The sequence below is a fragment of the Phalangium opilio genome, unplaced genomic scaffold, assembly GCF_054372755.1.
Source record: "Phalangium opilio isolate 3A_F unplaced genomic scaffold, DU_Popi_V2 ptg000113l_1, whole genome shotgun sequence".
Classification (NCBI taxonomy): Eukaryota; Metazoa; Arthropoda; class Arachnida; order Opiliones; family Phalangiidae; genus Phalangium; species Phalangium opilio.
This window is the reverse complement of record NW_028324209.1, coordinates 73,777-86,683: the sequence shown is the minus strand read 5'-3', so window position 1 is coordinate 86,683 and position 12,907 is coordinate 73,777. Positions and strand designations below refer to the sequence as shown.

At 37.2% G+C, this 12,907-nt stretch overlaps 4 long non-coding RNA genes across 6 annotated transcripts; 2 read left to right on the top strand and 2 right to left on the bottom strand.

Moving 5' to 3' along the window:
• The first annotated feature begins 52 nt into the window (after positions 1–52).
• LOC149623082 (uncharacterized) lies at positions 53–2,088 on the top strand. Its single transcript, XR_016374923.1, has 2 exons — positions 53–882; positions 1,227–2,088. It is a non-coding gene; the product is annotated as an uncharacterized LOC149623082 (long non-coding RNA).
• LOC149623081 (uncharacterized) lies at positions 1,081–2,265 on the bottom strand. The gene is made up of 2 exons (XR_016374924.1): positions 1,509–2,265; positions 1,081–1,437 (listed from the first exon to the last, which is right to left on the bottom strand). It is a non-coding gene; the product is annotated as an uncharacterized LOC149623081 (long non-coding RNA).
• A 1,666-nt stretch (positions 2,266–3,931) lies between these two features.
• On the bottom strand, positions 3,932–10,470 carry LOC149623079 (uncharacterized). 3 transcript variants are annotated; one of them, XR_016374913.1, is made up of 5 exons: positions 10,453–10,470; positions 8,071–9,508; positions 4,381–4,511; positions 4,169–4,315; positions 3,932–4,081 (listed from the first exon to the last, which is right to left on the bottom strand). It is a non-coding gene; the product is annotated as an uncharacterized LOC149623079 (long non-coding RNA). The 3 variants fall into 3 exon arrangements; XR_016374912.1 differs by lacking the exon at positions 10,453–10,470 and having other exon boundaries at positions 8,071–8,182; positions 8,260–8,396; XR_016374911.1 differs by lacking the exons at positions 8,071–9,508; positions 10,453–10,470 and adding an exon at positions 4,650–4,814.
• Positions 7,164–10,321, top strand: LOC149623080 (uncharacterized). Its single transcript, XR_016374914.1, has 3 exons — positions 7,164–7,945; positions 8,080–8,951; positions 9,295–10,321. It is a non-coding gene; the product is annotated as an uncharacterized LOC149623080 (long non-coding RNA).
• Positions 10,471–12,907: the final 2,437 nt, after the last annotated feature.

The following is a 12,907-nucleotide window of genomic DNA, read 5'->3' as shown; positions in this document are numbered from 1 at the left end:
GGAGTCAAAATTTCCCCAGATATGGGAAATTTCCCTCAATCTGGCATCACTGGTCTCGGGTTTCCAAGCGTGCAACAACAAAACGTTAAATGACGCTGGCAGCACTGCAAATAAGGGGGGAAATTGGTTTACCCCTCCCTTTGTTTTATAAACGCTGAATTTCATTGGTTCAAAATCTTACACGTGATTGCTGCAGAGTTCAGAGACGCTAATTTGATCAGAGAGAATTTAGAAGGGGAGTAGAAGGCCCCCCCTTTGACTCTATTAAACGTGATGACGCCCAAACAAGATATGGCGTTGAGCTTTTTGGGGTAGGCGAGTTTCCGGTCACATGTTCTAAAATCTCTCTGTTACAGACGCTGGCGATCTTTAAACGGAAGCTCCGGCTACACCTGAACTAACTACAAAATTCTGGCTATATGGCACCAAGCCCCCGCCTAGTCCCGGACCCAGAGCAAAATAAAAAAAAAAAAAATATCGGAAATCGACCAGCCTAGCCCTAGATAACGTTTAGCAGACGACGTTGCGCTAGATTCCAAACCACCCTTTCCACTCCCCTTCTAAATTCTCTTTGGTGCCTCCAGATTTTTAGCTATAAAAGGACGTTGTGGACGGTTGGTATTCACAGTGTGCTTCGGATCCGTCGGATTCGTTTTTATTGCTTTTATCGTTTTTATCGTTTTTATCGTTTTTATCGCTTTTATCGCTTTTAATGTTTTTATTGCTTTTATTATTTTAACTTATAAATTTTAAAGTTAATACTATATAAAGCGGCGGATGACTAAGCCTTGGCTTCGGTGGCCCAGAGACCAGATGAGATGATTGTTTAATGTTTACTTGTTTTGACGGTAAATAAGCAACGTACTTTTTAATATCAGTCAGGTAAGATTTTTTTAATTACAACGACATCACGCGATAGTGTCTTAGAGCTCTGTAAAGTTTACAATTAGCGTAGCTTATTCCTGATCAGCGCCACCTACCCATAGCGGCGACTTTGAGAACTACTGTAATCGGCAAGCCAATCAGAAGTCGCTAAAATCTGGTGACGTCACTGCAGTACTGGCACTCTCGGGGGGGGGGTCTTACCAAAAATGACGTCACCAGATTTTAGCGACATCTGATTGGCTTGCCGCTTACAGTAGTTCTCAAAGTCACCGCTATGGGTAGATGGCGCTGATCAGGAATAAGCTACGCTAATTATTCCGTTTTAATGACAAGCTTAATAGAATTCGGAAATGGAGCAGCGTAAGAAGATGTTAAGGGGTAATTGTCCGGATGAGCACTGTGGAGCTAAGATATACTTCACATACTCTCATGCCAATATCGGATGCAATGGATGTGGGCAACGGTTTGAACTATCTAAAGTGAAAGACGTTGAATTTCGAGACCCCGATTCTTTTATCCGTGACTTGATAAGAAACATTCTACGCAATCCTCCTAAAAAAGGAGCCGAGATGCTTTTAGTTTCTGGTTTATCAAACTACCATTGCAAACTCTTATCGCCTTACTTTTTTAATTGGTTTTTAATTGGTTTTAATTGGTTTTAATTGGTTTTAATTGGTTTTAATTGGTTTTAATTGTTTTTAATTGTTTTTAATTGGTTTTTAATTGGTTTTAATTGTTTTTAATTGTTTTTAATTGGCCCTCTTCCAAGGCCGAATTTCGGGCCGCTCCTGACGCTTGATGATCGAATCCAAGACCTTCGAACTCCGTAAGTTCCCACCCACCATTTTAACATATATATGTATTTATATAGTCATGAGTGAATCAAAAAACCACCATTGCAAACTCTTATCACTTTAATTTTTTAATTGGTTTTAATTGTTTTTAATTGGTTTTAATTGTAATTTTTAAAATCTTCTTTTTATTTAAATATTATTGTTTCGTTTAATTATAACTTTTTATCATTCCATTAATTGTTTTGCGTTAATTTAATCTTTATTACTATTTTTTTAATGTAATAAATTTTAACGTAAATTGCCACCTAATGGTTACGTAAAATATTTTAAATTTCGTAAACTGTTTAAATTTTTAAGCCGTTGCAATTGTTTAAATTTGTGAATAAAATGTTAAAGAAGGCGTCTTTTAGTTTCAGTGCATTTTTACAAACTTCCCCCGTCAACAATAAATAAGCGTTTTAAAAACTTAATTCGTAATTCTCCAAAGTTATCTTAATTAATTACTTTAAGACAATTAATTACTTTAAGACAATTAATTACTTTAAGACAATTAATTACTTTAAGACAATTAATTACTTTAAGGCAATTAATTACTTTAAGGCAATTAATTACTTTAAGGCAATTAATTACTTTAAGGCAATTAATTACTTTAAGGCAATTAATTACTTTAAGGCAATTAATTACTTTAAGGCAATTAATTACTTTAAGGCAATTAATTACTTTAAGGCAATTAATTACTTTAAGGCAATTAATTACTTTAAGGCAATTAATTACTTTAAGGCAATTAATTACTTTAAGGCAATTAATTACTTTAAGGCAATTAATTACTTTAAGGCAATTAATTACTTTAAGGCAATTAATTACTTTAAGGCAATTAATTACTTTAAGGCAATTAATTACTTTAAGGCAATTAATTACTTTAAGGCAATTAATTACTTTAAGGCAATTAATTACTTTAAGGCAATTAATTACTTTAAGGCAATTAATTACTTTAAGGCAATTAATTACTTTAAGGCAATTAATTACTTTAAGGCAATTAATTACTTTAAGGCAATTAATTACTTTAAGGCAATTAATTACTTTAAGGCAATTAATTACTTTAAGGCAATTAATTACTTTAAGGCAATTAATTACTTTAAGGCAATTAATTACTTTAAGACAATTAATTACTTAGCCCTTTGAAACAGGATTGAGAGGAATTAACAAGTCTTTGGGTTGCAAAGTTGATACTTAATAGAGCTATCTCAGCTGTGACGTCAGTGCCTAGGTAAAACGTCATAGGCTTAGCTTTGGCAGTGGGCGGCCATCTTTGGTACCGCTTTGGTTCTATGGGCAAATAGCATGGGTGACGTCACAATAAGGGTTCTGAGATAGCTCTATAGAAAAGTAATTACATTATCCTGAAGAAGTTTTATCAAAAGTGTATAGATAGAAAAACCAAAAGTGCACATCGTTGAAACTCGCTCGCCCCTAACTCCTTTACCAACAGAGGAATCTGCTTTTAATTACCTATCGAATGGGCTATGGCACTTCTAGTAGATCCAGACTTACGAGCCTTGCTTAATTACTTGGCCCCTCTTTGTCGTAGCCCAAAGTTTTTAGTATGGTTAGATGGGGGGCAAATTGGACCATAACATACTCAAAGGACATCCCCCTATCTCTAATAGAACGAGAGTTATGAGCCTACAAAGTTGGGTGTGACGCTATTTCTATGGCATGTTTTTGAATATTTCGCTTAATATCTCGGCCCCTGTTTGCCGTAGCCCAAAGTTTTTAGTATCGTTGGAAAGGGGACAAATTGGACTATAACATACTCAAAGGACATCCCCCTATGTCTAGTAGAACCATCAGAAGTTACAACTCTGTAAAAAACTTTGAAATAATTGTTAATGTTTGTATAATTGTTTGTATATATTTTCATATAAATTCTAAAATTCATGTAAAGAAAACTCGCATTCATGTAGATCTGGTTGAAAGATACCAATATGAGGAAAAAGGGGGAAGATAGGCCCATCTTTGAAAAGAAAAAGGGGTCCCCTTTTTACCTCCTAGAAAATAGCCCCCAAAATAGGGGGCAAAAGAAAAGGGCGCGAAGAGCGCAGCACCGAATTCAGACGAAAATTTAGCCAGCCTTGAAAGGATAGGCAGACGTTCAAATTAGTCCCCAAAAATAGAGAGGGAAAATAAAATAAAATAACAGGTTAAAAGGTTAGGCTCTAAAATGAGAGCAAAAGGTAATAATCAAAATGTAATAAAATTAAAAGTTTATTAAAAACAGTTCGGTAAAATTAAAAAAAAAATAGTCTTGAATTAAAATATAAAAAGAAAAGATATATTAAAAAAACTCTGACAATTTTTCGTTGAGGTGTGGAGGCTAAAGCGGCAGAATTTGGACTTTGCTGCTATTAAAACAAATAAATAAATGAGCTAAATTAGTTAGTTAATTAATAAACAAACAAACAAACAAACAAACAAATAGAAAAATAAACCTTTTTGTTTTTAGGCCTCATGGAATCGTAATTTTCCGCAGCTTCTAAAGTATGTCTTTTCAGTTGTTGAGGGGCAACTATGGCCACTTTTTTCATTAATTGGCTGAGTTCCGTTTTGCTAGCGCCTAATTCCTCTTTACGCAAGAGCTAATTAGTAATTAAATAACTTGATTAACATCTTGTAAACATTTTCTTTTTTAATAACGTTATACCTTAGGAGCGGAAGCAACCAATTTCGTAGGTGGAGTTAAGGGCAAGTTTTCAACAAATTTTTCGGCTAACTTTGTTTGTTCACGAATTTTATCCGCGACAGACTTGACTAAAGATTCGGTAGCAAACTCGACTAAAAAGAAAATGGGGAAACCTTGGATTAAAAACAACTACGTAGTTGTTTTTAATCCAAGATCTCATCTGGTCTGGGCCACCGAAGCCAAGGCTTAGTCATCCGCCGCTTTATATAGTATTAACTTATGAAACTTACCCACGGGGCCACACGACGTCTTTTAAACAAACTAAATTACAGCACGCTTAACTTTAAATGTTACTTCGTTAGATTTTAAAATGACAATAAACGTTTCACTTAAACGACAGCAAATTGACGACTTCTTAATAACAATAAACAAACTTCAGCAGCATCTGATCTGACAGTCAGGGAAGGGGGAATAACGCACACACGGAATAACGTATAATCGGAATAACGCATAAAAACCGGAATAAGGCATAATGGGAATAAGGCATAAACGGAATAGCGCATAAACGGATTAACGCATAAACGGAATAACGTATAACCGGATTAACGCATAACCGGAATAACGTATAACAGGATTAACGCATATACGGAATAACGCATAGGCGGAACAACGTATAACCGGATTAACGCATAACCGGAATAACGTATAACCGGATTAACGCATAAACGGAATAACGCATAACCGGAATAGCGCATAACCAGATTTACGCACAATCGGAATAGCGCATAAACGGAATAGCGCATAAACGGATTAACGCATAAACGGAATAACGCATAAACGGAATAACGCATAAACGGAATAGCGCATAAACGGAATAACGTATAACCGGAATAACGTATAACCGGATTAACGCATAAACGGAATAACGTATAACCGGATTAACGTATAACCGGAATAACGTATAACCGGAATAACGCATAAACGGAATAACGCATAAACGGAATAACGTATAACCGAATTAACTCATAACCGGAATAACGTATAACCGGATTAACGCATAAACGGAATAACGCATAAACGGAATAACGCATAACCGGATTAACGCATAAACGGAATAACGCATAGCCGGAATAATGTATAACCGTATTAACGCATAACCGGAATAACGTATAACCGGATTAACGCCCAACCGGAAAAACGTATAACAATATTAAAGCATACACGGAATGGCGCATAAACATTTAGGGACGGTCCCCTATCATGGCTTTAGGAAGGTTCTGTTCGGATCTCGCCTTTTCCAAAACATTACTGTTATTTTATGTTATGTTAGCTTAGGTTAGGTTTTGGTTTGGTTAAGTTAGGTTAATAACATTTTATTAATCATTTAACAATGTTACGCCTTTTCCAAAATATTGATGTTTAGCTTCATTGACTTCTCAAATAATATGCCTTTTCCAAAACGTTACTGTTATGTTATGTAAGGTTAGGTTTGGTTTGGTAAGGAGGACGTCTCTCCCTCTTTGGAGCGGTTATACACTTCAAGTAAGTGTATCCCTTATGGAATGAAAAAATAAATAAATAAAACCATCAAATTCTACTCTATTTGAGTCTTTTTGGGTATGCAATATTGGGTTAATTGGAATAGGAGAACTGGGAATTGGGTTGATTGAGGCTTGGATAAATGCGAATTGGGTGTTTTAAATTGGGTGAATTGGGGGTTAACCCATTTAACCGCCGCAACCGCCCTGGGCATCAAAATCCCTGGCTACGCCTCTGTAAATATCATCAAAAGTATATAGATATAAAAACAATTGTACACTTCGTTGAAACAAGCCGTGGATTGGCTCATAAAGTAGCTTTAGTTCCAAAAATAACTTTTGGATCGCCAGCGATCTCGTACTACTTTCTATAAGTCTATGACGTCAAGAAACTCTTCCTTTTCTGCTAGAAGCGTTGAAAGCGTAGCTCAGGCGAGATCCGAACAGAACCTTCCTAAAGCCATGATAGGGGACCGTCTCTAAATGTTTATGCGCCATTCCGTGTATGCTTTAATCCTGTTATACGTTATTCCGGTTGGGCGTTAATCCGGTTATACGTTATTCCGGTTATGCGTTAATCCGGTTATACGTTATTCCGGCTATGCGTTATTCCGTTTATGCGTTAATCCGGTTATACGTTATTCCGGTTGTACGTTAATCCGGTTATACGTTATTCCGTTTATGCGTTATTCCGTTTATGCGTTAATCCGGTTATACGTTATTCCGTTTATGCGCTATTCCGTTTATGCGTTATTCCGTTTATGCGTTAATCCGTTTATGCGCTATTCCGTTTTGCGTTATTCCGTTTGTGCGTAATTCTGGTTATGCGCTATTCCGGTTATGCGTTATTCCGGTTAGGCGTTAATCCGGTTATACGTTATTCCGGCTATGCGTTATTCCATTTGTGCGTTAATCCGTTTATGCGCTATTCCGTTTATGCGTTATTCCGTTTGTGCGTAATTCTGGTTATGCGCTATTCCGGTTATGCGTTATTCCGGTTAGGCGTTAATCCGGTTATACGTTATTCCGGCTATGCGTTAATCCGGTTATACGTTATTCCGGCTATGCGTTATTCCGTTTATGCGTTAATCCGGTTATACGTTATTCCGGTTATGCGTTAATCCGGTTATACGTTATTCCGGTTATGCGTTAATCCGTTTATGCGCTATTCCGTTTATGCCTTATTCCCATTATGCCTTATTCCGGTTTTTATGCGTTATTCCGATTATACGTTATTCCGTGTGTGCGTTATTCCCTCGGTCCGACAGTCAGCCTGATCGCCCTAGCGGCAGTGATGCCAGGCAGGCTGGGAAATAAGGATATTTTTTAAACTAGTCCTTGGGACCAGTGACCCCCGAAATAATTAACTGGTCTCCGGACTGGTCCCAGCCTTTGTTCTCCAATAGATTTGCAATTAATAAACTGGTCCCGAGGACCAGTAACCCCCACTTTTTGAATTAAAAAACTAGTCCAAGCAATTAATAAACTGGTTTTGGACCAGAGGAAGTGCACTGCTATTTCCCAGCCTGATGCCAGGCAGGGCCGGAAATAAGAAAAATTTTTTATAGGACATGTGTCCAGTGACCCCCTGTTTGACTAGAAAATTTATAGGACATTGTCCACTGGAGTGTGCAAAAATGGTGTCGCTTCTCCATAGTCAAGGTATCAAAACTCCGGAATATTTATAGGTCAAAGTGTCCAGTGACCCCCTTAGTTTTCAAAAAAATTATGGGACATTTAAAAATTTTATTGGACAATGTCCAGTGTCCTGTGCTTATTTCCGGCCCTGATGCCAGGTGGGGAAAATGGAATTTCCCTTTCTAACCCTTAAAATTTCCCTTTTTGGACCAAAATTTCCCTAGTTCAGGGTTGCCAGATTCTGCGCATAGAAAATGTTAGAATTATAGCTTGACAACTGTTTTTGGCGATGTATTTTCCTAACGATTACAATGGGTCAGTTATTTAGCAGACGACTTTATTCAATGTTTGGAAATTACTAAAAACAGTAGCAGGGTTGCCATCTAATAAGAATCCAACGTAATTAATAGGTCAATTTGATGAAGTTGTTTAATTTTCTATGTTGAGATAGTAGGTTTTGAATAAAATATTTCTTCCCATGGAATTTCCCTAGATTTAGCAAATTTTTGGTGGAATTTCCCTTTTCCCTTTATACCGTTTTTAGGAGTCAAAATTTCCCCAGATATGGGAAATTTCCCTCAATCTGGCATCACTGGTCTCGGGTTTCCAAGCGTGCAACAACAAAACGTTAAATGACGCTGGCAGCACTGCAAATAAGGGGGGAAATTGGTTTACCCCTCCCTTTATTTTATAAACGCTGAATTTCATTGGTTCAAAATCTTACACGTGATTGCTGCAGAGTTCAGAGACGCTAATTTGATCAGAGAGAATTTAGAAGGGGAGTGGAAGACTCTATTAAAGGTGATGAAGCCCAAACTAGTTGTCGCGTTGAGCTTTTTGGGGTAGGCGAGTTTCCGGTCACATGTTCTAAAATCTCTCTGTTACAAATGCTGGCGATCTTTAAACGGAAGCTCCGGCTACACCTGAACTAACTACAAAATTCTGGCTATATGGCACCAAGCCCCCGCCTAGTCCCGGACCCAGAGCAAAATAAAAAAAAAAAAATATATATCGGAAATCGACCTGCCTAGCCCTAGATAACGTTTAGCAGACGACGTTGCGCTAGATTCCAAACCACCCTTTCCACTCCCCTTCTAAATTCTCTTTGGTGCCTCCAGATTTTTAGCTATAAAAGGACGTTGTGGACGGTTGGTATTCACAGTGTGCTTCGGATCCGTCGGATTCGTTTTTATTGCTTTTATCGTTTTTATCGTTTTTATCGTTTTTATCGCTTTTATCGCTTTTAATGTTTTTATTGCTTTTATTATTTTAACTTATAAATTTTAAAGTTAATACTATATAAAGCGGCGGATGACTAAGCCTTGGCTTCGGTGGCCCAGAGACCAGATGAGATGATTGTTTAATGTTTACTTGTTTTGACGGTAAATAAGCAACGTACTTTTTAATATCAGTCAGGTAAGATTTTTTTAATTACAACGACATCACGCGATAGTGTCTTAGAGCTCTGTAAAGTTTACAATTAGCGTAGCTTATTCCTGATCAGCGCCACCTACCCATAGCGGCGACTTTGAGAACTACTGTAATCGGCAAGCCAATCAGAAGTCGCTAAAATCTGGTGACGTCACTGCAGTACTGGCACTCTCGGGGGGGGGTCTTACCAAAAATGACGTCACCAGATTTTAGCGACATCTGATTGGCTTGCCGCTTACAGTAGTTCTCAAAGTCACCGCTATGGGTAGATGGCGCTGATCAGGAATAAGCTACGCTAATTATTCCGTTTTAATGACAAGCTTAATAGAATTCGGAAATGGAGCAGCGTAAGAAGATGTTAAGGGGTAATTGTCCGGATGAGCACTGTGGAGCTAAGATATACTTCACATACTCTCATGCCAATATCGGATGCAATGGATGTGGGCAACGGTTTGAACTATCTAAAGTGAAAGACGTTGAAGAATTTCGAGACCCCGATTCTTTTATCCGTGACTTGATAAGAAACATTCTACGCAATCCTCCTAAAAAAGGAGCCGAGATGCTTTTAGTTTCTGGTTTATCAAACTACCATTGCAAACTCTTATCGCCTTACTTTTTTAATTTTTTTATGTTTTTTAATTGGTTTTAATTGGTTTTAATTGGTTTTAATTGTTTTTAATTGGTTTTAATTGTTTTTAATTGTTTTTAATTGGTTTTAATTGTTTTTAATTGGTTTTTAATTGTTTTTAATTGGTTTTTAATTGTTTTTAATTGGTTTTTAATTGGTTTTTAATTGGTTTTTAATTGGTTTTTAATTGGTTTTAATTGTTTTTAATTGTTTTTAATTGGCCCTCTTCCAAGGCCGAATTTCGGGCCGCTCCTGACGCTTGATGATCGAATCCAAGACCTTCGAACTCCGTAAGTTCCCACCCACCATTTTAACATATATATGTATTTATATAGTCATGAGTGAATCAAAAAACCACCATTGCAAACTCTTATCACTTTAATTTTTTAATTGGTTTTAATTGTTTTTAATTGGTTTTAATTGTAATTTTTAAAATCTTCTTTTTATTTAAATATTATTGTTTCGTTTAATTATAACTTTTTATCATTCCATTAATTTTTTGCGTTAATTTAATCTTTATTACTATTTTTTTAATGTAATAAATTTTAACGTAAATTGCCACCTAATGGTTACGTAAAATATTTTAAATTTCGTAAACTGTTTAAATTTTTAAGCCGTTGCAATTGTTTAAATTTGTGAATAAAATGTTAAAGAAGGCGTCTTTTAGTTTCAGTGCATTTTTACAAACTTCCCCCGTCAACAATAAATAAGCGTTTTAAAAACTTAATTCGTAATTCTCCAAAGTTAGCTTAATTAATTACTTTAAGACAATTAATTACTTAGCCCTTTGAAACGGGATTGAGAGGAATTAACAAGTATTTGGGTTGCAAAGTTGATACTAAATAGAAAAGTAATTACATTATCCTGAAGAAATTTTATCAAAAGTGTATAGATAGAAAAACCAAAAGTGCACATCGTTGAAACTCGCTCTCGCCCCTAACTCCTTTACCAACAGAGGAATCTGCTTTTAATTACCAATCGAATGGGCTATAGCACTTCTAGTGGATCCAGACTTACGAGCCTCGCTTAATTACTGGGCCCCTGTTTGTCGTAGCCCTAAGTTTATAGTATGGTTAGATGGGGGACAAATTGCACTATAACATACTAAAAGGAAATCCCCGTATCTCCAGTAGACCCAGAGTTACGTGGCTGCAAAGTTGGGTCTAATTCAATTCCTATGGAGGGGTTGTTCGTTTACGTTTTGCTTAATTACTTGGCCCATGTTTGTCGTAGCCCTACGTTTTTAGTATGGTCAGATGGGGGACAAATTGCACTATAACATTCTCAAAGGACATCCCCTTATCTCTACTAGAACCAGAGTTACGAGCCTCCAAAGTTGGGTCTAATGCTATTCCTATGGAAGGAGTTGTTTCTTTACTTTTTCCTTAATTACTCGGCCCTGTATTCTCGGCCACCCGTAATAACATATCTGTAGTGTAGTGGTTAACACATCCGCCTCACTCACGGAAGGCCACAGGTTCGAAACCGCGAAGTTTTTTTTTCGCTTGGGATATGTAAAGACCTTTATAATTATCCGAACATTTGTGTCAAGGTCACATTATTTACATCCCCGTATCTCTGGTAGAACCAGAGTTCCGAGCCTCCAAAATTTAGTTTAATGCATTTCCTATGGAGGGGTTTGTTTCTTTACGTTTTGCTTAAGTACTCGGCCCCAGTTTGTCGTAGCCCAAAGTTTTTAGTATGGTTAGATGGGGGACAAATTGGGCTATAACATACTCAAAGGACATCCGCGTATCTCTACTAGAAAAAGAGTTACGAGCCTGCAAAGTTTATTTTCAAAAATCAAAAGTAACCTCCTAACAATAAGTGAGACAAAAAATAAGTTGACGACGATATTGAGGTAGCCTCAAGTTTAAAGTATCCTTGTATGGGGAGCAAAGAGTACTATAACATATCCAAAGGAGATCCCCGTATCTCTAATAGAACGAGAGTTATGAGCCTACAAAGTTCAGTGCTAAAATCATAAGTAACATAGCAAATATAAGTGAGACGATACCATACGTTGACGAACATTTTGCTTAATATCTCGGCCCCTGTTTGTCGTAGCCCTATGTTCTTGGTATGGTTGGATGGGGGACAAATTGGACTATAACATACTCAAAGGACAGCCCCGTATCTCTAGTAGAACCAGAGTTACGAGACTCTAAAGTTGGGTGTGACGCTATTTTTATGGCATATTTTTGAATATTTCGCTTAATTTCTCGGCCCCTATATGACGCAACCCCAAACCTTTGGTATAGTAGGATGGGGGACAAATTGGGCTATAACATACTCAAACGACATCCCCGTATCTCTAGTAGAAACAGAGTTACGAGCCTGCAAAGTTGGATCTAAAGCATTTCCTATGGAGGAGTTTGTTTCTTTACGGTTTGCTTAAGTACCTGGCCCCTGTTTGTCGTAGCCCAAAGTTTTTAGTATGGTTAGATGGGGGGCAAATTGGGCTATAACATACTCAAAGGACATCCGCGTATCTCTAGTAGAAACAGAGTTACGAGGCTGCAAAGTTGGGTCTAAAATGCAATTCCTATGGAGGGGTTGTTTGTTTACGTTTTGCTTAATTACTTGGCCCCAGTTTGTCGCAGCCCAAAGTCTTTAGTATAGTTAGATGGGGGGCAAATTGGGCTATAACATACTCAAAGGACATCCCCGTATCTCTACTAGACCCACAGTTACGAGCCTGCAAAATTGGGTCTAATGCATTTCCTATGGAGGGGTTTGTTTGTTCACGTTTTGCTTAAATATTTGGCCTGTATTTTCGATCAAACATCAGAACATATCTGTAGTGCAGTGGTTAACACATCCGCCTCACTCACGGAAGGCCACAGGTTCGAAACCGCGAAGTTTTTTTTTTTTCGCTTGGGATATGTAAAGACCTTTATAATTATCCGAACATTTGTGTCAAGGTCACATTATTTACATCCCCGTATCTCTGGTAGAACCAGAGTTCCGAGCCTCCAAAATTTAGTTTAATGCATTTCCTATGGAGGGGTTTGTTTCTTTACGTTTTGCTTAAGTACTCGGCCCCTGTTTGTCGTAGCCCAAAGTTTTTAGTATGGTTAGATGGGGGACAAATTGGGCTATAACATATCCTAAGGACATCCCCGTATCTCTAGTAGAAAAAGAGTTACGAGCCTGCAAAGTTTATTTTCAAAAATCAAAAGTAACCTCCTAACAATAAGTGAGACAAAAAATAAGTTGACGACGATATTGAGGTAGCCTCAAGTTTAAAGTATCCTTGTATGGGGAGCAAAGAGTACTATAACATATCCAAAGGAGATCCCCGTATCTCTAA